Source organism: Canis lupus, chromosome 26 (genome assembly GCF_048164855.1).
Source record: "Canis lupus baileyi chromosome 26, mCanLup2.hap1, whole genome shotgun sequence".
Lineage (NCBI taxonomy): Eukaryota > Metazoa > Chordata > Mammalia > Carnivora > Canidae > Canis > Canis lupus.
The window spans coordinates 20,032,380-20,056,790 of NC_132863.1; the positions used below are offsets into that span (position 1 = coordinate 20,032,380).

Sequence of the window (24,411 nt, forward strand, 5' to 3'; positions counted from 1 at the left end):
GAATGAAGGAAAGGAAAACTTGATAAGCATACAGTAGCTATCAACTCTGCCTCTTGTGTTTTGCTTATGAAAACCTTTTTCTCCTCAAATTATGGTTATATATATTTATATGTATATGTGTGTGTTTATTCTTTTCTAATTCTATCTATCCTTAACTTTTATTTATTTATTTTTAAAATTTTATTTATTTATTCATGAGAGAGAGAGAGGCAGAGACAAAAGCAGGAGGAGAAGCAGGCTCTATGCAGGTACCCCGATGTGGCACTTGATCCCGGAATCATGCCCTGAGCCAAAGGCAGACACTCAACTGCTGAGCCGCCCAGGCATCCCTCTTTTACTTTTAGAAAATCTGTGGGGCACCTGGCTAGCTCAATCAGTGGAACACATGACTCTTGATCTTAGGGTTGTGGGTTCAAATCCTACATTGGGTGTAGAGATTACTTAAAAATAAAATCTTTTAAAAATTTTTGTATTTTCATTTTAGATCTGTATTCTACTTGGAAGGTATTTTTATTGCTGGCACAAGGTAGGAAATCTAACTTAATCTTTTCCCATATGTAAGACCTATTATTTCAAAATCAAAACCATATGTTGAATAGTGTCCTTTTCCCCACCAATTAGAAATGACACATTCATTTCAAACTAAATTCTACATTTTTGTGAGTCTGTTTCTTGACTAGGCATTGTTCCATTGATCTAGCTTTCTATTTCTGTAATAATACAATGTTGTGGGCAGCCCCGGTGGTGCAGCGGTTTGGCGCTGCCTGCAGCCTGGGGTGTGATCCTGGAGACCCGGGATTGAGTCCCACATCATGCTCCCTGTGTGGAGCCTGCTTCTCCCTCTGCCTGTGTCTCTGCCTCTCTCTCTCTGTGTCTATAACTAAATAAATAAAATCTTTAAAAAAAATTAATAATAATACAATGTTGTTTAAGTAACAGTTAACTTCTTTGGGAAGTTAACTTTTTTGCTTGGTATTAAACTACTTCTAACAGGCATGTTTTGGGATGTTCTCTTTGCTTCTATTCTCCATTGATCTGATTCTGTCAAATTTTTTAAATTTATTCAATAATTTTATTTTTTAAAAGATTTATTTATTTATTTATTTATTCATGATAGACATAGAGAGAGAGGCAGAGACACAGGCAGAGGGAGAAGCAGGCTCCATGCCGGGAGCCCGACGAGGGACTCGATCCCGGGACTCCAGGATCGCGCCCTGGGCCAAAGGCAGGCACTAAACCGCTGAGCCACCCAGGGATCCCTATTCAATAATTTAAAATTTCATTTTAATTTGTTAATTTTTACCAAAGCAACAAATTAAAATGATTTAAAAGGTAAAATAGCATCACAAAGCTCATAATGAAAAGCGTAACTCTCCTTCTTGATCCCGCCTAACCTATGTGCTGAAATTATTTTGCCTGGTCTTTCTTTCTTTCTTTCTTTCTTTCTTTCTTTCTTTCTTTCTTTCTTTCTTTCTTTCTTTCTTTCTTTCTTTCTCTCTTTCTTTCCTGCTCTCCTTATTTTTTTCTTTCTTTCTTTTTTTAGATTTTATTATTTTTTTAAGTAATCTCTACACTCAACATGGGGCTGGAAGTCACAACCCCTAAGATCAAGAGTCGCACGCTCCACTAACTGAGCCAGCCAGGTGTCCCTATCCTTATTTCTTTTTATTGTTTTTATTTTTAAGATTTTTATTTATTTGAGAGAGAGAGAATGAGGTAGGAAGGGACAAGGGAGAAAGAGAGAGAAACCCCAGCACGCTCCACATTCAGCACAGAGCCTGATGCAGGACTCAGTGTCATGACCCTGAGATCATGACCTGAGCTAAAATCAAGAGCCCAGGTGCTCAGCTAACTGCTCTACCCAGATGCCCCTCCATCCTTATTTTTATTTATTTATTTTTTAATTTTTTAAATTTATTTATGATAGTCACACAGAGAGAGAGAGAGAGAGAGAGAGAGGCAGATGGGAGAAGCAGGCTCCATGCACCGGGAGCCCGACGTGGGATTCGATCCCGGGTCTCCAGGATCGTGCCCTGGGCCAAAGGCAGGCGCTAAACCACTGCGCCACCCAGGGATCCCAATCCTTATTTTTAATGAGAATGCTTATAATGCTAATTTTTTACTTTTTAATAAATTAACAAGTCAGCAAGAAAGTAAAGCAGAGAAAGGAAAAAAAGAAGAAAAGAGGGATCCCTGGGTGGCGCAGCAGTTTGGTGCCTGCCTTTGGCCCAGGGCGTGATCCTGGAGACCCGGGATCGAATCCCACATCGGGCTCCCAGTGCATGGAGCCTGCTTCTCCCTCTGCCTGTGTCTCTGCCTCTCTCTCTCTCTCTGTGACTATCATAAATAAAAAATAAATAAAAAAAGAAAAGAAAAAAAGAAGAAAAGAAAAGAGAAAAGAAAGGAAAAGGCAAACCATAGGCATACTTATCTATTTTGTCCATTCTGTCAGTTCCCGAAAGATGCTAAAATGGCTCATTATGATTGTGGAAATTTCTACTTTTTCTTCTAGTTCTATTTAGCTTTTCATATTGAGGACCACATTAGGTACCTACAAATTTAGAATAATTATATTTTCCTGGAAAATTGAACATTTCAGCATTAAGGAAAGTCTCTAGAAATACTGTTTGCCTTAAAGTCTATTTTGTCTGATATGAATATATCTACACTAGTTTTCTTTTGGTTAGCATTTACCCATCCTTTTATATTCAGCTTTTCTCCATCTTTCTTTGTGTTTTCATGACCTTTATGAAGAGTACTAGCTAGATATTTTATAGAATTGTCCTTCAGTTTGAGTTTTGCCTGATGTTTGCTATTTGGGGGAAGAATAGCACAGAGGTGAAATGTCTTTCTGATCATGTGATATCAGGGAACACATAATATCAACACAACTTCTTACTGATAATGTTAACCTCAATCATTTGGTCAAGGTGTAATTTGTCATGTTTCTATGTTGTAAAGTTACTGTTTTTTCTGCTTTCCATATTCTGTTATTTGGAAATGAGTCACAAAGTTGAAGGGAACAAGGAAAGGAACTAAACTCTACCTTCTGCAAAAAAGGGAGAATGTCTACTTATATTATTTGAAATTCTTCTATAAAGATTTGTCCCTTCTCCCCCATTTGTTTATTTATTCAACCATCTTATTTATACAAGTATGTACTCATGTATATTTGTTTTATACTTTGGGTTATAATTCAGTACCACATTATGTATTTTGTTTCCCACTTTATATTATTTTATTTTTTAGCTTTGGCCATTGGGAACACCTCCAAGTTGGCTCTGGTATCCCTCTGATATGTCCCATCCTTTATTGTTGTTTTTGTAGTTTTTGAACACTTCCTTAATTTCTAGTACTACAAAATGCTCCGGGCTCATCTTATATTTTCCTTGTCTGAGCTTTAAATTTAGGCATTTCTCCAAAGAGCCCAGAGAGTTATACTGGTGGAGAGTATTAGAAACCAAGATCTGGGCACTGAGGGTACTTGTTTCTCCTGGGATGTCACTGCTCCCAGGATCTCTTAGCAAGAATTAGGAAATATGTATGTATACTGACCTGCATAGGTACACGTTTGTTTCTAAATTTATCTCTATATCTATCTGTGTGTGTGTCTGTGTGTGTATACATATATATATGAGTTCATGTTGATTGTCTATATTGTGCTGAGTTCCTGAGACCTTTCCAACTAGAACCTTGTGACCTTTGATTCTGGGAAATTGGATTATCCCCTTGACAATTTCCTCTCCTGATTTTCTCATCTCATCTATCTCTGTATGTCTTTCTATGTGTCTGTCCTTCTCCTTTCTCTGTCTCTATCTCTGTGTTTCTGCCTTTCTGTTTTTGTCTGTCTCTCTGTTTTTCTGTCTCTGTCCCTATCTTTTTGTCTCTGTCTCTTCTTCTATCTCAGTTTAGCTGGTGTTTCAAGGATGTGCTGGGCAGGTTCTTATTTGCTCATGTACTCATTCCCTGCCTGGCCCTACTGTGCTTACATCCTTTGAGCTATGGGAGGCTGTGACAGAAAACGGAAAGGTGAAAAGAGTGGAGACCAGGGTATTCCTCCCTGTTTCTATCTGTGTTCAGTGGTGTCTCTAGCAAAGGCCGAATCTCCTGCTGGGTTACTCCTACCATGATTTCCCTTTCTGCTGGCAGACTCCAGCTTCTGGAGTAACATCACCTCTAGTAATATCACTTCATACCTTTCTCTTCCAGTCCTGGAGATGATGGTAGCTTCATGCTGCAGCTAATCTCTTGGCATCTCATTTGGCTCTTGTAACTCTTCTGCCACTATTGCGTTGAATTCTCTAAATTAATGTTCTTCTGTTGAACTACCTTGCCTCTGATCGATTTTCTTATCTGAACTTTGATAAAAAGGGCAAAGAGGACTTGGGCTTCCTGACCTATTCTTCTAGTAATCATATTATTTTTCTCCTGTTTAATCTCTCTCTCTCTCTCTCTCTCTCGGTACTTTCTATGGAGATTTTTTTCAATGTAATCTTTTAAACTTTCAATTTTTAAAAAAGTTTTTGCTATAACATTTTGACATCTAAAATCTTTTTTATGCTTGTTAAATGTTCCTTTTTATATATAGCATCCTAATCTTGTTTCATGGATATAAGATCTCTAATTTCTCTGGGAATATTAATTATAGTAGATTCTTACAAATTTTTTTTCTGTTCTTTGTCATTTTTTTCTGTTTCCTCAAGTTCCTTTTCTTTCTGTTTGTTCAGGTCTCTGATTTCCATATTAGCAGCTTTCCATATTAGGTGACCTATGGCCCTCTGTTCATATGCACAAGAACTGGAGCTTTGTGTTTGTAGATGTTTATTGATTGTGGCTTCATAGGCTTGGGGGAAACCTAGAGGTTTCATTGGGGGATCCCCCAAAATGCCAATTTTTGAATGTATTTTTCTCCAGACCCATCAATTTCTCTAGCAAAGGCACTTCCTATCTTCTGCCTGCTGGTGGGGAGCATTTGTGTGAGTAGGAAAGAAAGAGTGGTGGTATCTGTCTGGCTCAGAGGAGGGGATGACGCCAGGCTCTCCATTCATAATACAGACTTCACTCCATTCCCCAGTATCCACTCCAACAGCCTCATTCTCTGCTATGTGTCTCATCTCCCTAAAGTGAGAGTTTGGGGTCCAACCTTTCCAAATGGCAAATTTTAGTTTTCTGTCCTAGTAGAGAAGGACCAAGATTTTCAACTGTGTCTTCCTGTTCCAGCTTGAACCTTCACTCATGACATCAGAGCTATGTGGTATTTCCAGTCTCTGAGCATTTCTGGGGGTACTGAAGCACAAATTGGTTTTCCTCTTGTTGGCTCACTCCCATTTACCTGGCACAACTGAGAAAACTAAAAGAAATGTTAAAGCAAACTTCTGAAATCAAGAGATTATGAACATATATCGAATCTTATTTAAATCCTTAAGGAAGGAACCAGCACGTTAAAAAAAAAAAAAAGAAAAGTGGTTTGCCAATGCTTGAAAAACAGAAGTGTGTGAGTGTTTGTGCACAAACATAGAGTTAATGAAAGGAATGCCAAAGATAATTTGTTAGGTAAGATTCAAGTCTGGCTAACTTTCTACAGGGCAATAAAGTTCGGTATTTAGCTACACAGCAGTCTATAACACCACAGAATCGATTGGTTTCTAAAGTTAAACTATAACTATATAGGACCAAAAAACTGGCCCTTCCTTCAATAGCTGCAGATCCATTAGATACATTGTGGTAATGAATTACATTCCCCATACACAAGGTTCTACTTCCATTAAACAGGGTTTGTGGAGGTGTTTTTCAAGGTACGAGAAAGCAGTCAACTATAACTTTACCTCTTTTCCAAGTGTAGACTCATTTTCTCTTTCTCCCCTATGTCAGGTGAGAACATCTAATATATTATTGACATTTGTTAGCCTGGGCTTGCCTGCCTCAATACCTGTTCTTTTTATCTTTGTGGAGTCTGTGCTATTTTCTTTTCTTTTTAATTTACTGTTATTTTAGTGAGGTTTGGAAAGGAAGCAGGCAAAAACACCTCAGCACAATTCCTCTTTTTTTAGACTACACATTTCTTTCTGCTCTCTGTTTTCCAAGACTTTTTTGGAAGCACCTGGCCTACTACTATAGACTTATTATTACTTTCCCTCTTTCATACCTTTTCTGGATTTTGTTTGGCCTCTTCAGTAGGAATGACAGTGTGTATTCATATATTCTGTTTGCCAGCTTGTTTTCAGCATTTTCCTGATCATATCAGCTGTTTGGTCTCAAATATCAAACAACTCCCTACCGTTGTGGATGGAAGCAACTGGTTCCCATTATTCAGAAAAACAGTCCTGTATCATTGCAAGAATTAGTAGGTATCTTGTCTCCCAACCTCTTCACCCACTTCTTACTTGTTCCTTTCCACCTGTGGAAGGTAGACATTTGTTTGATGGTATTCTGGCCCTTTTTTTTTTTTTTTGTCTCAGAAGAATAACCTTTTTACATTTTAACTGTATTGCCTTATGGGTGTGGGACCACTATTCACATAAATTGCTCACAGAGTCCTTTGGAAGCGCCTCCCCTCGGCTTTTCAAACTTGAATGGGCATAAGTAGCACTAGAGGGAGCCAGTTACAAATGTCAAATCCCAGACTCCACCCCCCAGAAAATACACCTTGTATTCTACCTTATATGTCAAACGTGGGGCAGCACCAGCCTCAAATGAGTAATGCACCAGATGGATTACAATTTGTTGAACGAAAATAAATATATTCATGTATATTAACACAAAACATTTTAGAGAGCACAGAAAAGAAAGTTCTTCATAGAAGAATGCCAACTAACCAATGTAGAAGGAATGACAGAAATGGAAAAGTCATTTTAGAAACATTCTAGTAATATGTAGCTCAGACAGGAATCATCAAGTAAAGATAAACCCATTACAATGAAAGGGGTTGAGAAAAAGGATAATCAAAAGATCTCAAAGTATCACCCAAAGAATATTTACTAATAGCAAAGAGGAAAAGGTACCTTTACCATCTGGTACCAGGTCACTATCTTGACCAGTGGGTTACACTTAGCAACATTGCTAATGTGACATACTGGCAGTTGATGATGGAGATGGACACAGGTCACTTAATATTTCAACCAAAAACATGAACCCAGATTTACTTTTTTAAAGATTTTATTTATTTTATTTTAGAGAGAGAGTCCACAAGTGGGGAGAGGAGCAGATGGGGAGGGAAAGGTCAGAGAGGGAGGAAGAGGGACAAGGAGACTCTGCACTGAGCACGGAACCCAACTCGGAGCTCAGTCCCGGGACCCTGAGATGATAACCTGAGCTAAAACCAAGAGTTAAGTGCTTAACTGACTAAGCCACCCAGGCACCTCAAGTCTAGATTTATTTTTAAGAAAATCAAGTAAAATCAGGGCCCTCTGCATTATAATGTCATAGCGATTTTATTTTTTTTAAGATTTTATTTATTTATTCATAGAGATACAGAGAGAGAGAGAGAGGCAGAGACATAGGCAGAGGGAGAAGCAGGCTCCATGCAGAGAGCCCGACGCGGGACTCGATCCAGGGTCTCCAGATCACACCCCGGGCTGCAGGCGGCACTAAACCACTGCGCCACCGGGGCTGCCCCTCATGGCGATTTTAAACACAATGGCTTATTTAATGGACACAATCAATACTTGGAAATTTTCAGTTCCATTCTACTACAGCCTCCTTTATTTTCTGAAAGTGACCAGGGAAGATTCATGCAGTCCCTTCAGGATCCTTCATTCTCCCTCTGGAAATGTTACCATCCAGGACTCTGTCATATGAAAAGAATGAGCATGATCTCTGCCCCATTTCTTATGTCTTTGTTAAGTGTATCCAATGTCAAGGTCACTCTGTGCTAATGCTGCTGAAATATACCTTGAGGGCACTTTCTTTATGATGGTCCTAAAGGGACCAGTTTAGACTTTTAGCATCTCACCAAGATTTCCTGATATTTAACCATCCTTTTATTTCATAAACTTGCCTGTAGTGTGTAATTCTTTGACTTATAGCTGACTTTTTAAAAAAAGATTTTATTTATTTATTTATGAGAGGCAGAGAGAGAGAGAGAGGCAGAGACACAGGCAGAGGGAGAAGCAGGCTCCATGCAGGGAGCCCGATGTGGGACTCAATCCCAGGACTCGATTCCGGGACTCCAGGATCACACCCTGGGCTGAACAAAGGCAGGCGCTAAACCACTGAGCCACTCAGGAATCCCCTATAGCTGACTTTTAAAACAAGTTTGTTGTGATGAAATATACATAACATAAAATTTACCAATTTTAAGTGTGTAGCTCGGTGGCCTTAAGTAAACTCACATTGTCGTGCAACCATCACAATATGCATCTCCACAATGGTTTTTATCTTCCCCAAATAAAACTGTGTACCTATTAAACAGTATCTCACCATTTCCCCCTCTGACCCTAGCAACCATCATTTTATTTTATGTCTCTATGACTACTTGGAATCCCTCAGCTAAGTAGAATCATATGGTATGTTTTTTTGGGTGTGTGTGGCCGGCTTATTTCACTTGGCATAATTTCCTCAACATTCATCTATGTTTCAGCAGATGTCAGAATTTCTTTACTTTTTGAGGCTGAATAGTACTCCCTTGTATTTATAAGGATATTTATGTTCAGCCAAAGTGTCTCTATCATAGGTTGAAATTAGATTCTGAGATGGAGCTTGGGATGCAAGATATTTATTATGGGAAAGAAGGAGGCAGAAGCCAGACTGAGAGAAGGAAGAAGTCCAAATGTGGTGCAGGCCCAGTAAAACCTCCGCCAGTCCAGCAGGGAATTTCTGAATGAGCACTGCCCAGTAGTGTGTGCTGGTTTATGACCCTGGGAGCTTCCTGAGTGTAATCTGAAACTGGGTCCCAAATGCAAAGAGCAGGGAAAGACCAAAGAAAGAAGCAGAGCACTTCAAGTTGGTAGGTGGCAGTTTTAATAAGCAAAAGGGAAATTACATATAAGGTTTATCTTGAGCAGCAGCAAGACAAGTAGACCCCCACACCTGCCCACCAAATCTTCAAAGTTTATACAGAGGTCTTAACTGGGTTCAGGCACATATACCATGCACATATTCTCAACACCACATCACTATCTCAAGGCTATGTCCTTGGAGCAAACTCTGGAAGTAAGAAGGGCAAGCGGAACCCATATTCCAAGGAGAGGGGAGGGAGGGAGGAGCCTTCAATTGCCCAGGTCCAGCTCACAGGTCAACTGGTGGTCATGTCTTTTCGATGACCTTTCTCAGCAGAGTGTCCCACGTTGAGCCAAAAAAGCCAGGCCTGTACACCCTCCATCTGATCCAGTCTCTAGGTAGGCTGCTTCAGGAAGGGCATGACCTTGGAAGAGTCAACTATGGCTGAGGTAGACACCCTGAAGGAGCTGACAGCTAGCTGCTGACCATGCTGTCTGCAGCTGGGCAGCAAGTCTTCCTTATTGGAGCAGTAAATCTCCATGTCTGCCACAATTCACCCATCTTACTGGGGTGGTGAGGATTTGATTTATTGCAGAAAATAAGTAAAGAGGATTTTTTTTTTTCAGCTTTGGGCATTTACAATAGATTATAGCATAATAGATTATGCTGCAGATTGATAAGCTTCAAAGCAGGGCATCGTCAAAAGGGAAATAATTTTCTAAATTCCTATAGCTCTCATTTGATATACCAAGAGCTACTAGATTGGAGCATTACTTCCATTGTGTGCTTTCAAAACCTAGGCCTTGGGATCCCTGGGTGGCGCAGCGGTTTAGCGCCTGCCTTTGGCCCAGGGCGTGATCCTGGAGACCCGGGATCGAATCCCACGTAGGGCTCCCGGTGCATGGAGCCTTCTTCTCCCTCTGCCTATGTCTCTGCCTCTCTCTCTCTCTCACTGTGTGCCTATCATAAATAAATAAAATTAAAAAAAAAAAACAAAAAAAAAACAAAAAACAAAAACAAAACCTAGGCCTTGGAATGTCCACCGGAAAAAGGACAGACTCTTCAATAAATGGTGTTGGGAAAATTGGACAGCCACATACAGAATGAAACTGGACCATTCTCTTACACCATACAGAAAGATAAAATGGTTGAAAGATATAAATGTGAGACGAGAATACCTCAAAATCCTAGAGGAGAACACAGGCAACAACCTTTTTGAACTTGGCCATGGCAACTTCTTGCAAGATACATCTATGAAGGCAAGGAAAACAAAAACAAAAATGAACTATTGGGATTTAATCAAGATAAAAACTTCTGCACAGCAAAAGAAACAGTCAACAAAACTAAAAGACAACATACAGAATGGGAGAAGATATTTCCAAATGACATACAGATAAAGGGTTAGTATCCAAGATCTCTAAAGAACTTATCCAAGTCAACACCCAAGAAATAAATAATCCAATCATGAAATGGGCAGAAGACATGAACAGAAATTTCTCCAAAGAAGACATACACATGGCCAACAAGCACATGAGAAAATGCTCCACATCAGGGAAATACAAATCAAAACCACAACAAGATACCACCTCACACCAGTGAGAATGGTGAAAATTAGCAAAACAGGAAACAACAAATGTTGGCGAGGATGTGGAGAAAGGGGAACCCTCTTGCACTGTTGGTGGAAATGCAAACTGGTACAGCCACTCTGGAAAACAGTGTGGAAGTTCCTCAAGAAGTTAAAAATAGAGCTACCCTATGACTCGGCAATTGCACTACTGGGTATTTACCCCAAAGATACCAATGTAGTGAAACGCTGGGACATCTGCACCCCAATGTTCATAGCAGCAATGTCCACAATAGCCAAACTGTGGAAGGAGCCACAGTGTCCTTCGACAGATGAATGGATACAGAAGATGTGGGATATATATATATAGGTATATTATTCAGCCATCAGAGAAAATGAAAACCCACCATTTGCTTTGATGTGGATGGAACTGGAGGGTATTATGCTGAGTGAAATAAGTCAGTCGGAGAAGGACAATCATCATATGGTTTCAGTCATATGTAGAATATAAGAAATAGTGAAAGGGATTATAAGGGAAAGGAGGGGAGGTGAGTGGGAAAAATTAGAGAGGGAGACAAACCATGAGAGACTCCTAACTCTGGGAAACAAACAAAGGATTGCAGAAGGGGAGGTGGGTGGGGGGAAGGAGTAACTGGGTGATGGGCATTGAGGAGGGCACTTGATGGGATGAGCACTGGGTGTTACACTGTATGTTGGCAAATTGAATTTAAAAAATGTAAAAAAAATACCATATGAGTCCCCTCATATGTAGAATTTTAGAAACAATACAAACTAATATGGTGGGAAAAAGAGAGGCAAACCAAGAAACAGATTCTTAACTATAGAGAACAAAGTGATAGTTACCAGAGGGAAGGTAGGTGGGGAGATGGGTTAGAGAGGGGATGGGTATTAGGGAGTGCACTTGTGCACTGAGTGTTGTGTGCATGTGTTGAATTACTAAATTCTAAACCTGAAGCTAAGGATGCCTGGGTGGCACAGAGGTTAAGCATCTGCCTTCAGCCTGGAGCATGATTCTGGAGTCCCAGGATCGAGTCCCACGTCAAATTCCCTTTATGGAGCCTGCTTCTCTATATGCCTATGTCTCTGCCTCTGTGTGTGTGTGTCTCTCATGAATAAATCTTTAGGAAAAAAAAATAAACCTGAAGTTAATATTACACTAAATGTTAACTAACTGAAACTTAAATAAAAACTTGAGAGAAATAAAATAAAATAAAAATCCCTTTACTCATTAAAAACAAACAAAAAACAAAACCTAGGCCTTGGCCTGAAGGTATTATGGAGAGGAAGGGGAGAGAGAGGACGTGGAATGCATGGGCCCTAGTCTCTCCATTCTAGGCTTTAGCCTGGAGAAAAAGACAGTTTGAGAATTCAGCTAGGCCCCAGGGGCAGGAGGAATCACTCCATCCCACATTGGGGTTCTAGGAGAAAGCCATGTAGAAAAGTGATTCTTGAACCTGGTCAAGGGCAGTGTGTAAAGGGGCCAAGAAGGGATACGGCTTTTACTGGGCTCTTGTGATTCCCATGATCCCTGGTGAAGCAAATGCTAGCTAAGAGCCCGGGGGTCTGTCATGGAGCAGCAAGCAGGGGCTTCTGGGTAGACTGATCACTAAGGAGGGGGCAGAGGAGGCAGGACAGGGACTCAGAAGTGTCCAAAAGGCAAGCAAAAGCCAATGAGATGCTAAGTCATCAGACCCAGCTCAAACTGAGAAAGAAAATGGGTTTTATCAGCTATGGATGCCAGCAGGTAGAAGATAAGTCCACTTCCCCTTGGTCACCCAGATGTCTTCTTTGAGAACAGGATGGATGAGAAAACTTAAGAATCTGAACTTTAATTCCTAAAAAGATTCTTTTAGTCATGCTTCTACTCTATAACAAACTATCTCAAAACCCAATGACTTTGAACAAGCTTAGATTCATAGGTTTGAGGTTCCATTGCAGCTCTGTTGCTTCAATTAGAATCAACTGGAGTTGGCTCCAGGCCATGGGTACAATTCAAGTAGGTTCCACAAGTCTCCTCATTATGGGACTAGCAGTTACTAGGATATGCTCTTCTCGTGACAGAAGACAGGATTGCAAAAGGCCAAGCCGTACTATACTCACATTTAAATCCTCTTCTCAGAGCACCTGGGTGGCCCAGTCTGTTAAGTGTCTGACCCTTGTGGTTTCTGCCCAGGTCCTGATCTCAGGGTTGTGAGATCAAGCCCCATGTCAGGCTCCTTGCTTGGCTTGGAGTCTGCTTAGGATTCTCACTCCCTCTCCCTCTGCCCCTCTCACTCGTGCTCATTTTCTCTCTAAAGTAAATAAATCTTTAAAAATAAAGCCTCTATTCTCATGGGGTGGCTGGGTGGCTCAGTCAGTTAAGGTCCAACTCTTGGTTTTGGCTCAGGTCATGATCTCAGAATCATGATATGGAGCCCCCAGTGCAGAGTTCTCTCCCTCTCCCTCCCCATATGCCCCTTCCCATGCTCTCACTCTCTCTCTCTCAAATAAATAAAATCTTTAAAGCCTCTTTTCTCATACCATATCTACTAACATTCCATTGGCCAAAGTAAGTCTCAGCCAAGTCCAAAGTCCATGGCAAAGGAATGAATAATGTATGCCAGGGAGGGAATAAATAATTGGGAATAATAATCCATTCTATTACAGGAACTAGGCATTACCTAAAAGAACTATCCAGATAATTATATTAGACTGTTTTTTTCTTGCTATCCAGTAGATGAGACTTGTCTTGGGTCAAGTTCCCCAAAAAACAGAACTTGAAGTGGGCTTTTTTTTTTTTTTTTCACCCAACATCACCAAATAATTTATTTGGAACCAGAATTAAAAGAACATTTGACAGTTCTCTGAACATTTGACAGTTATGAAACATGTTTATTCTGATCCAGTTGTACAACTAATCCAGGACAAATTGCCAAATAAATTTTACATTATTTCTTCATGACGGGTTTGTCCAAGATTTGGGATCTTCAAATTTGAAGTCAGGGAACGTATTCATGTCTGCTTTACCATACATTTGCTTAAGCTTAAAAAGCTCCTTCTCCAGGTCTTGCTGATACTCTGGGCCAGTATCAACAGGTCCTCCAGATGTCTGGCGTTTAGTTCTATATTCTCTAATCTTGTCCACGAAGAGTTTCTGTACAGGATCAAGTTCCTTGGTAAATGCCACTGCTGTAACACCAATGTTTTTCCTCAAATGGACTGAGACTGCAGATCGAATGAGAGAGGAGAACCTGAAGAGCCTCTGAAGAATCATGGTGATTCTGTTACTTGCACTCAGCGTGGAGCCGCCGGAGTCGAAGTGGGCATTTTTGTGTACCTAATTTACTGAGAAAGTACTCTCAGAAGAACCATGTCAGGAGAAAAGACAAGGATAAACGGGGAAGGAGGAAGATCAGGAATGAAGAATGTATCAAGGAAAGTACTCTCAGAAGAAACATGTCAGGAGAAAAGACAAGGATAAACAGGGGGAAGGAGGAAGATCAGGAATGAAGAATGTATCAGGGAGAGACTGATGAGTGGAATGTCAACTGGAGACTGGCTTCAGCCTAATTCCACAGGAGAGCTCTGGAGTGAGAATCATACCATCAAGTTATCCCCTTTGAGGCCAGAGCTAGGCTTTTTTTACCCCTATGTCAGTACATCATAGGTTGTCTCCCTCTTCCTGGGGCGAGTTTAACCTCCCAGGCATTTCTTTGTGAGGTGGCAGCTATAGACCAACGGCAATTCTCTGAAGAAGTGTGCAGCTATGATCCCAGGTCAAAATTCAGCAACTAGGAGTTGTGTGTGCTAGCTAGGTTAAGGGGATCTGGCAGGGGCACAACATCATCTCTAATACATGGCCTGTGAAAGGCCATATCAAAATAAAATCACTTTGTTTTCTTTCTATGTTTCATAGCAAATACTGCTGTTTCTTTCCATTCTCCCCATTCCTTTACCAAAAAGAAAAATGAACAAGATAATCTTGCTGATCCAGATTAAAAATTCAATTTCTCATACTCCTTTCTAACTAGGCATGGCCATATAACTAGGTTCTGGACATCACATGAAAGCAAACTGTCATATGGAAGCTTCCTGAGGAGAGAGCTGGTGTCACCCTTTGCTCCTTTTTGTCCTTCCCTCCACTCTGCTGGATTGGATGCATATTTGAAGTTTGGGCTTTTTGTTTTTGTTTTTTTTTTTTTGAGAGACAGTGAATGAGCGTGAGAGAGAGAGAACATGAGCAGGCAAGAAGGGTAGACAGAGAAGCAGACTCCCCGCTGAGCAGGGAACCTGATGCAGGGCTCAATCCCAGCTCTCTGGGATCCTGACCTGAGCCAAAGGCAGCTGCTTAACTAACTTGAGCCACTCAGGCGCCCTTGAATGCACATTTGATGGCTGGTACCGACACAGCCATTAGACACCATAAGGTGACCTGAGAAATGAATGCCGCAGAACCGCAACTTAGAAGGGGCCCTGGTTCCTCAGACTGCCATGACCTACAGCTACCACACCTTCAATATAGGAAGATACAATCTTCTACCCAGGTTAAACTACTGTTTTAGTACTTCTAACTTTTACAGGGTAACTTTTACAGGTTAAAACTTATTCACAGCATATTGTAACCCTAGTCTAACATTCAAGCCAAATTGAAAATGGATCTGAGAACCTGCTACATATATTTTGCCAAAGCACCCTCCAGAAAGATTGTGCCCATTTACACTCCATTCAGCAGGCATCAGAAAATTCAATTCTCCATACTGGTTTTTATTTTTTTTTTTTAGGATAAGTTAACTTTATAAGCAAAATCCATCTTCTTGTTTTAATTTTCCTTTCCTGGTTTCTGGTCAGGTTGAATATGTTTTCATCTTTTGTTTTTGGTGGGTATTTTTAGCTATTTGTATTTCTTCCTTTGTAAACCGCCTGTTTGTATCATTTGTCCGTTTTCTTTAGGGAGTTTATATTTTCATACTGAAGTGTTTGGTAAAAACAAAGATTTATATAATAAATACCTGGGTACCAATCACCTAAATGGACAAATATATATATTTTTCATATTTAAATCAAATTTTCTTTTAAAGAAATACAACATTGTAGATGAAGATGTATCCACCAAGTTTACCTTCCCTAGTCTCAGAAATAGCAACTATCAGGATCCCTGGGTGGTGCAGCGGTTTGGCACCTGCCTTTGGCCCAGGTGCGATCCTGGAGACCCGGGATCGAATCCCACGTCGGGCTCCCAATGCATGGAGCCTGCTTCTTCCTCTGCCTATGTCTCTGCCTCTCTCTCTCTCTCTCTGTGACTATCATAAATAAATAAAAATTAAAAAAAAGAAAAAAAGAAATAGCAACTATCATGCTTTTTTGTTTAATACTAGGACTTATTTGTTTATTGTAGGCTCTACACCAAGAGTCATATGCTCTCCAGAATGAGCCAGCCAGGCACCCCACAACTATCATGATTTTATACTTTTGCTGCAATATACATAGTATCAATTCAGGTATGTTTATTTCAATTTACATCAATGGTATTGTGATCATTAATTTTATGTGTCAACTAGACTGGGTCACAGGCTGCCCAGATACTTGGTTAAATCATACTTCTAGATGTGTCTGTGAGAGTGTTTCTGGATGAGATTAACATTTTAATCAGTAGACTGAGTAAAGATTGCCCTCCCAATGTAGGTGGGCATAAGCCAATCCATTGTGAGCCTGAATAAAACAAAAGATGAAGAATTTCTTCTACCTGACTGAATGAGTTAGGACATCAGTCTTCTGCTCTGAGACTGGAATTTTCATGCCATCAGGATTCCTGGTTCTCAAGCCTCAGACTCAAACTGAAACTACACTACTAGGTTTCCTGTCTCTAGTTTAGACAGGTGGCCCATGAGACTTCTTAGCCTCTACAATTGCATGAACAAATTCCTCATAATAATTCATTTATGTGTGTGTATAGATAGATAGAGTTCTATATCTAAGATATAGATATAGATATAGATATAGTTTTTTGGAATTTACAGATATAGTTCTATATCTATTTATATATATAGTTCCCTTGTGGTAGAGACACAGGCAGAGGGAGAAGCAGGCTCAATGCGGGGAGCCCGATGTGGGATTCGATCCCATGACTCCAGGATCACACCCCAGGCTGAAGGCAGACAGTTAACCGCTGAGCCACCCAGGCATCCCTGTATTTCTGAGACTTATTCATATTCATTTAAGTATATAACAGTGAATGAATATTCCACATTTGATTTATATATATTTCACATTTGGTCTCCTGTTGCTGGATATTAAATCCCTTGTTCCACATTTTACTATTACAAACAGTGTGCCATAAACATCTTTGGATTTACTTCATGTGTTCCCCTGTGAAAGAGTTTCTTAAGGGGTGCCTGGCTGGCTCAGTGGGAAGAGTGTGTGGTTCTTGATCTGGGGGTTGTGGTTCAAGCCCCACATTGAGTATAGAGATTACTAAAAAAAAAAAAAAAAAAAATGAACCTAAAAAAAAAGTTTATTTGGACGTGAAATTGCTGGCTTATCGGGATGTACAAGCATCTTCTACTTTACTAGATATTATTAAATTACTGTCCAAGGTGGGTATATCAGTTTAGACACCCACCAAAAGTATATGAGAGTTTTCATTTTTCCATATCCTGGCAACACTAAATAATGTCAAGCTTTTAAATATTGTTTCCCCCAAAAAATATTGTTTTCCAAATTAATGGGTGTAATGTTATCTCATTATTTTAATTTTCTTATTTTCTTTTTCTTTTTTTTTTTAAATTTATTTATTTACGATAGTCACACTCAGAGAGAGAGAGAGAGAGAGAGAGAGAGAGAGGCAGAGACACAGGCAGAGGGAGAAGCAGGGTCCATGCACCGGGAGCCTGACGTGGGATTCAATCCCGGGTCTCCAGGATCGCGCCCTGGGCCAAAGGCAGGCGCCAAACCGCTGCGCCACCCAGGGATCCCTTCTTATTTTCTTATTTATTTTATTTTACTCATTCCTAATGATGCTGAGCCTACTTATGTATGTTTATTGAGTTTCTGCATCTTTGAATTGCCAGTTCTTTGTGCATCTTTATATTTGGGTGGCTTGTCATTTTTATTTATTTTATTTTATTTTTTTAAATATTTTATTTATTTATTCATGAGAGACACACAGAGAGAAAGGCACAGACACAGGCAGAGGGGGAAGCAGGCTCCATGCAGGGAGCCTGACGTGAGACTCGATCCCGGGTCTCCAGGATCACACCCTGGGCTGAAGGCGGTGCTAAGCCACCCAGGCTGCCCATTTTTATTGCTTTTTAGATTAGATATAATTTGTCAGTAGTATTAATTGCAAATACTTTCTCCCAGTGTGTGTCTTGCCTTTAAAAAAAAGTTTTATTCAGAAATAATTCACATACCATAGAATTCATCCATTTAAAGTGTACAATTCATTGGGTTTTAGTTATAATCACAGAGTTGTGCAACCATCACCACAGTCTAATTTTAGAGTATGTTCATCATCCCTAAAAGAAATCCTGTACTTATTAGCAGTGACTGTTCATTCTCGCTCTCCTCCTAGCCCCTAGCAACTATTAATTTACCTTCTGTCTTTATAGATTTGCTTACTTCGAGCCTTTCATAAAAATGGAATCATACAGGGGCGCCTGGGTGGCTTAGTCAGCTAAACATCTGACTCTTGATTTCAGCTCAGGTCATGATCTCAAGGTCCTAGGATCCAGCCCCATGTGGGGCTCCCCACTCAGTGGGAAGTTTGCTTCTTTCTCTGCCCCTCCTCTCGCTTATGCTCTCTCTCTCTCTCTCTCTCAAATAAATAAATCTTTTGGGAAAAAAATGCAGTCATACAATGTGCAGTGTTTTGCAACTGGCATCATTCACTTAGCAAAACGCTTTCAAGTTACATCCATGTTATAGTATAGATGGATAATTTGGTTGACTATACCATGTGTTGTACATGTGTCTTAAATTTTGATTTAATCAGATATGTCTGCCTTTTCTTTAGATTTCTGACTTTTGTCTTGTTAAGAAATCCTTCCCTTTCCCTGAGTTATAAAGATATTTTCTAATAATTTTAAGTTTCAGTTTTTCATATTTAAATTATCTGCAGTTTACTTTGTATATTACACAGATTTAATCTGTGTATCACATAGAGATTTAATTCTTTTCACATAGGTAGTCAGTTGTTCAGTACTGCTTATTGAATAGTCTACCAATTCCCCCATGCTTTGTAATGCCTCATTTATTATACAGTGAGGTCTCATATATGTTTAGATCTGTTTGCCCCTCCCAATGCCATTATGACAGCTTTAGGGTAAATCTTTTTTTTTTTTTTTTTTTTGCTTTAGAGTAAATCTTAACTACAAACAGCTTTATAACAAATCCAACTACTTGGATTTGTTAGGGAAAGTTCCCTCTCCTTGTTCTTCTTTTCCATAACCAACTTTGCTATTAATGACCATAGGGATCAGTTACATTCCATTAAAAATATCCTGTTAGGATTTTGTTGGAAATTGCATTTAACTTCTAGAGTAATTTGGGAAAAGTCACCATTTTAACGAGTATTTGAATAAACATTCAATATATTACCTCTTTATCTATTTCATTTTGTAGTCCTCCTTTTCCCTTTGCTCAGAAGTAAATCCTGAGATAAAAATTTGAGTGCAAGTACCTATTTTGAGTGTGGGGGGGGCGGGGGGGGAGGTAATCCCAGGAAAACCCAGCTGGAGGGTTGGGAAGATTCAGGGCAAGCAAAGCAGCCAATGAAGTGCACATTCTCAAGCAAGTTATCACTGTGGGCAACTGATACTTAATGCAACTGGGGAACCGTGAGAAACACTGTAGAGTGTGTGCCTCCGAATCATTCTATCTAAGGAGTGAGAAGTCAGGGTATTCATCTATCAACTCCTGTCAGTCATGATTTGAGGGTCTCTAGCCCACATGGAAGGGTAAGTACCAAGGAACACCAACAGTGTCTGCTAAACCACCAGAGGGTCTTTTGAAAACACAGAAAACAGCATATCTTTATCCTACCTAAAGTCTTTTACTGTAGAGAAATCCAAAATTGCTGGCATGGAGTATAGGTTTCTCCATATTTCTCCTTTCCTGCTTCACCCCACCACCTCTTTTTCCTGGAAGTTTATCTCTAGCCACAGTGAGCCACTGTCCATCTGTCCCCTCAGAAGTTGACATTTCCGTCAAACTCTCACTTCCTTGCATTTGTTGTTTTCTCTGCCTCTAATGCCCATCCCTTATTCTCTTCCTAGAAACCCTTTCTAGAAAACAGTAATTAGGAAATAGGCCTTGTGGAAAGATAGAGCTAGAATCAAAATGCAGTTCTTTTTTTTTTTTTAAGATTTTATTTATTTAATTCATGAGAGACACACAGAGAGGCAGAGATATAGGCAGAGGAAGCAGCAGGCTCCATGCAGGAAGTCCGATGTGGGACTCAATCCTGGGACTCCAGGATCACTCCCTGAGCCAAAGGCATAGGCTCAACTGCTGAGCCACCCAGCCACCGCTCAAAACTCAGTTCTCCTGTAGTCAGCATTTGTTTTCCTTAGTGAACACTCTCAGATGACAGGATATGGAGAAGTTGGGCAGGACTGAGGGTTTGTGAGAGAAGATGATGGAACACTGGGGAAAAATAAAAGAGGTTTGGGGCACTTGGGTGGCTCATTGGTTGAGCTGGTTTTGGCTCAGGTCATCAGGGTTCATGAGATCCAGCCCTGCATCAGCGCTATGCTCAGTGCAAAGTCAGCTTGAAGATTCTCCCTCCCCCCCTCTGGCCCTCTCCCACCTCTGCCCCATGCTTGTTCTCTCTCTAAAATCAATAAATAAAATCTTAAAAAAATAAAAAGTTCAAGGAGGGCTAAGGAGATTTGCTATCTGAGCTGTGATATTTTTCTTCATTGTTTCTCCATGGAAATGTAAATTATTTGTCAAGGGAAAAACCTGCTCTGATACTTACTTGGCAAGTCACTTAACCTTTCTGAAACTCAGTTTCCTTGTTTGCTAGGAAATATCCCTAATTCTTACCTTTTAGAACTAGAGTGAGATATGTTAGTTACCTGTTGTTGCGTTACAAATTCCCCCAACTGCAGTGACTTGTAACAACAACAAAAACAAAACATTTATTACCTGAAGTAATTTTTGTGGGTCAGGAATCCAGGAGCAGCTTAGTAGATTGTTTCTACCACTGGGTCTCTGAGGCTGCAGTCAGGATGTCAATGGAGGCTGTAGTCAGTCGTATGTTTCACATACTGAAAGATGTGGTTCCAAGATAACAGTCACATGACTGGCAAGTTGGTACTGGGTTGACAGGAGGTCTCAGTTTCTCACCATACAGGTCTCTTAATAGAGCTTTTTTTTTTTTTTAATAATGTATTTATTTGAGATAGAGTGTGCACTGGGGGAAGGGACAGAGGGAAAGAAAGAAGGAGGCTCCATGATCCCTCAGGTCAGGATTCTGTCCTGAGCTGAAGGCAGATGCTTAACCAGCTGAGCCTCCTAAGCACCCCTTAAAAGAGCTTCTTGAGCGTCCTCACAGAATAACAGCTGCCTCTCTCTAGAATAGGGGTATATACCCTTTACGACCAAGCTTTGGAAGTCACACAGTGTGACTTCTGCCATACTCTATTGGTCATAGGCCAGAAATGATTCAGTGTGGGAGAAGACTATACAAAGGTTGAATACAGGAGCTGAGGATCTTTGGAGGCCATCTTGGAGGTTGGCTACCACAAAGGTTTTTATGAAAGGTGCTTAGAACACTATGTTATTCAAATAATAGCTCTGAAAAAAAAAAAATAATAGCTCTGTATTATCACTCATCCTTTGGACTCCTGCACAAATGTCACTTCTTCTGAGAAGCTTTCCAGACCACCATAGGCAGTTATGAAATCACCTTACTAAAAAACCTTCAAAATTTAATCTGTTCAAACATTTATTACTTTGCTTCTTCAGCATTGTGATTTGAGGCATTGAGGGAAAGGGGAATCATATCCAAACAAGGTCTCTTAGCTGGTCCAGGCCTTCCCACCTCACCCTGTTCCCGTACTCCCAGACACCATAGCCAGCCACATTCACCAATTAAATAAGTGAAAAAAGATTAAACTTCATTAAAACATTCTGCTCCACAAAAGACACCCTTAAGAAAGTGAAAATGCAATTCCCAACTGGGAGAAACTGTTCCCAATGCATCCTAACCACGTGACCACCACGGAGCATCTTTCCTGATGCTGGCAAGTTGGTACATCCAAGAAATGATACATATCCAAAATACATACAGAATTCCTTTACCTCAGCAACAAACAACCCAGTTTTTAAAAGTGGGCAAAATACTTGAAAGGCACTTAATAACTAAAGATATTCAGCAAGTAAATAAGAACATGAAAAAGTGCCCAACATCATTAATTATTAGGGGAAAATACAAATTAAAACTGAAATGGGAACCACTGCATACCAAGGAGGATGGCTAAAATTAAAGATTGACACTGCTAAGTGTTAGTGAGGATATAGAGCAACTGCAATTGTCATACACTACTGGTGAGAGTGTAAAATGGCACAACCACTTTGGAAAACTGTTTGATGGTTTTTTATAGATAAATAAATATACATGGACCATATGATGCAGCAATTCCACTCCTAAGTATTTACCTAAGCAAAATAAAACATACGGTCCCACAAAGACTTAACATGAATGTTTATAGTTTATATATCATTTCCCCAAACCGGAAACAACTCAAATGTCTATCAACCAGTAAATGGATACATTGTTACATCCAAACTATGGAATACTACTCATCAGTAAAAAGTAATAATCTAATGATATATACAACAAGATGAATCAATCTCAAATCATGATGCTTACTCCATTTATATAAATTTCAAAAGAAGACAAAACTACTCTATGGCCATTAGGATCTATCAGTGGTTGTCTGGGACCAGGGTTGGGGATTTGACTGCAAAGAGGCCCCAGGGAACTTTCTGTCATCATGGAAATGTTCTGTATCCTGACTAGGGAGCAATGATTTACAACTGTATACATTCGTCAAAAATCATAGGACTGTGTATTATCCATTTTATTCTAGGGAAATTGTACCTCCATAAAAAAAGATTATTGGGAATAAACCTTTCAAAAGACCCTCATTTTTTTTTATTTATGATAGTCACACAGAGAAAGAGAGAGAGAGGCAGAGACATAGGCAGAGGGAGAAGCAGGCTCCATGCACCGGGAGCCCGACGTGGGATTCGATCCCGGGTCTCCAGGATTGCACCCTGGGCCAAAGGCAGGCGCCAAACCGCTGCGCCACCCAGAGATCCCTCAAAAGGCCCTCATTAAATGGATTTCATACAGTACTTCAGATCATCCATGAGAAGGGTTGCCAGATTTAGCAATTAAAAAAAACAGGGAGCCCTGTTAAATGTGAATTATAGCTAATTGTTTATGCATATGTACATTCATATAAAACTATTGCACAGGATATATACTAAGAGGTACTTGTTATTTAAAGGAAATAAAAATAAGTTATATACTTCTTTCAAATATTTTTCTGATCTTTTGGTTCTTTTTAATAGTTCCTTGTTTTGTTGAATTTGCTTATGAAATTCCTTGCAGCTATAATCTATATTAATTTTCTTTGTATCATAGCTTCTACAATGTTCACATATAACTTCCTTAGTTCTTTTGTCTATTGACCATTCATTAATGAGAATACATGCTTAATATTAGCATTATGAGCCAGTATACTGAACATGTACTAGGATGAAGTTAACAACCTTGAAAATTGCTCTTCAAATCTGGTTTGTTGAAGCAGATACCAACTTTCATGGCATGACTTGCTTTTCCATTCTTCAGCATTATTTTGCATCTCTTAGTCAATAACTTTTTAAAAAATATTTATTTATTATTTATGTATTTATTGCGGGGGGAGACAGAGGGAAAGAGAGTTTTAAGCAGACTGTGCTGAGCGTAGAGCCCAGTGTGGGCCTGGATCTCACAGCCCTGAGATCAAGATCTGAGATGAAACCAAGAGTTGAGACTGCACCACCCAGGCACCCCAATCAAGAACTTTTTAAAACATTGTCCACTGACAAAAAACAACAACAACATTGTAATGAATTTCTATTCCTTTCTTCTGCAATACTATACATGATGATTCCACTTGTTTCCATGCTGTCAGGTGTGAATATTAAACAATATCCCTGTAAAAGAATCAAATTCCTCATGAGATTAAATCCATTTCAAAAGGCAGTCATGACAAGTGCTGAAAGAATTTCCACGTCTAGTCAGAATTTCTCTTCCTTTTCATGTCTCTTTTAAGAACAGTATTGATACTTAAAGGGAAAGCTTTTGCTTCATCAGTCACTCCTTTCATACATTCAACAGTTCCCTTAAGCAATGGGGTGCAGCAATGTAATACTTTTCTTTCAGTTTGCATAATCCTATTGCTAAGGAGCTATGGTGAACTACAAACAAGAAATAAATTGGTTTATCTTAAAGTATTATTTCTAATATCAGTAAGAATTTTGGGGGCTTTTAAAAAAATTAAAGTGCAATTCCAGTGCTTTAAACAAATGGAGGATTCTCTCAATTCCATCTGTTAAAGGGTTCTAACAAGAGAAATGAAGAATACTGAATGCCAGCAAAATCACAAAAATCCCTTGACAGAACATGAGAGACTCCTAACTCTGGGAAACAAACAAGGGGTAGTGGAAGAGGAGGTGGGCGGGGGGATGGGGTGACTGGGTGACGGGCACTGAGGGGGGCACTTGACGGGATGAGCACTGGGTGTTATACTATATGTTGGCAAATTGAACTCCAATAAAAAATATACAAAAAAATCACAAAAATCCCTTAATTGTTCAGTTTGAACTATAAAAATGCTGAGAGAAGAGAACAAGAT

At 39.8% G+C, this 24,411-nt stretch overlaps 1 long non-coding RNA gene across 2 annotated transcripts in view; it reads left to right on the forward strand.

Annotated features, from left to right (window-relative positions):
- Nucleotides 1-24,411, forward strand: part of LOC140618176 (uncharacterized) — a 43,583-nt gene extending 19,172 nt beyond the window's left edge. Inside the window, exons 3-5 of one of the 2 annotated variants that reach the window (XR_012018369.1) lie at nucleotides 485-526; nucleotides 15,897-15,999; nucleotides 22,675-24,411. This is a non-coding gene — a long non-coding RNA (uncharacterized lncRNA). The remainder of the gene's footprint in view (nucleotides 1-484; nucleotides 527-15,896; nucleotides 16,000-22,674) is intronic. The other variant, XR_012018368.1, reaches the window with a different exon arrangement.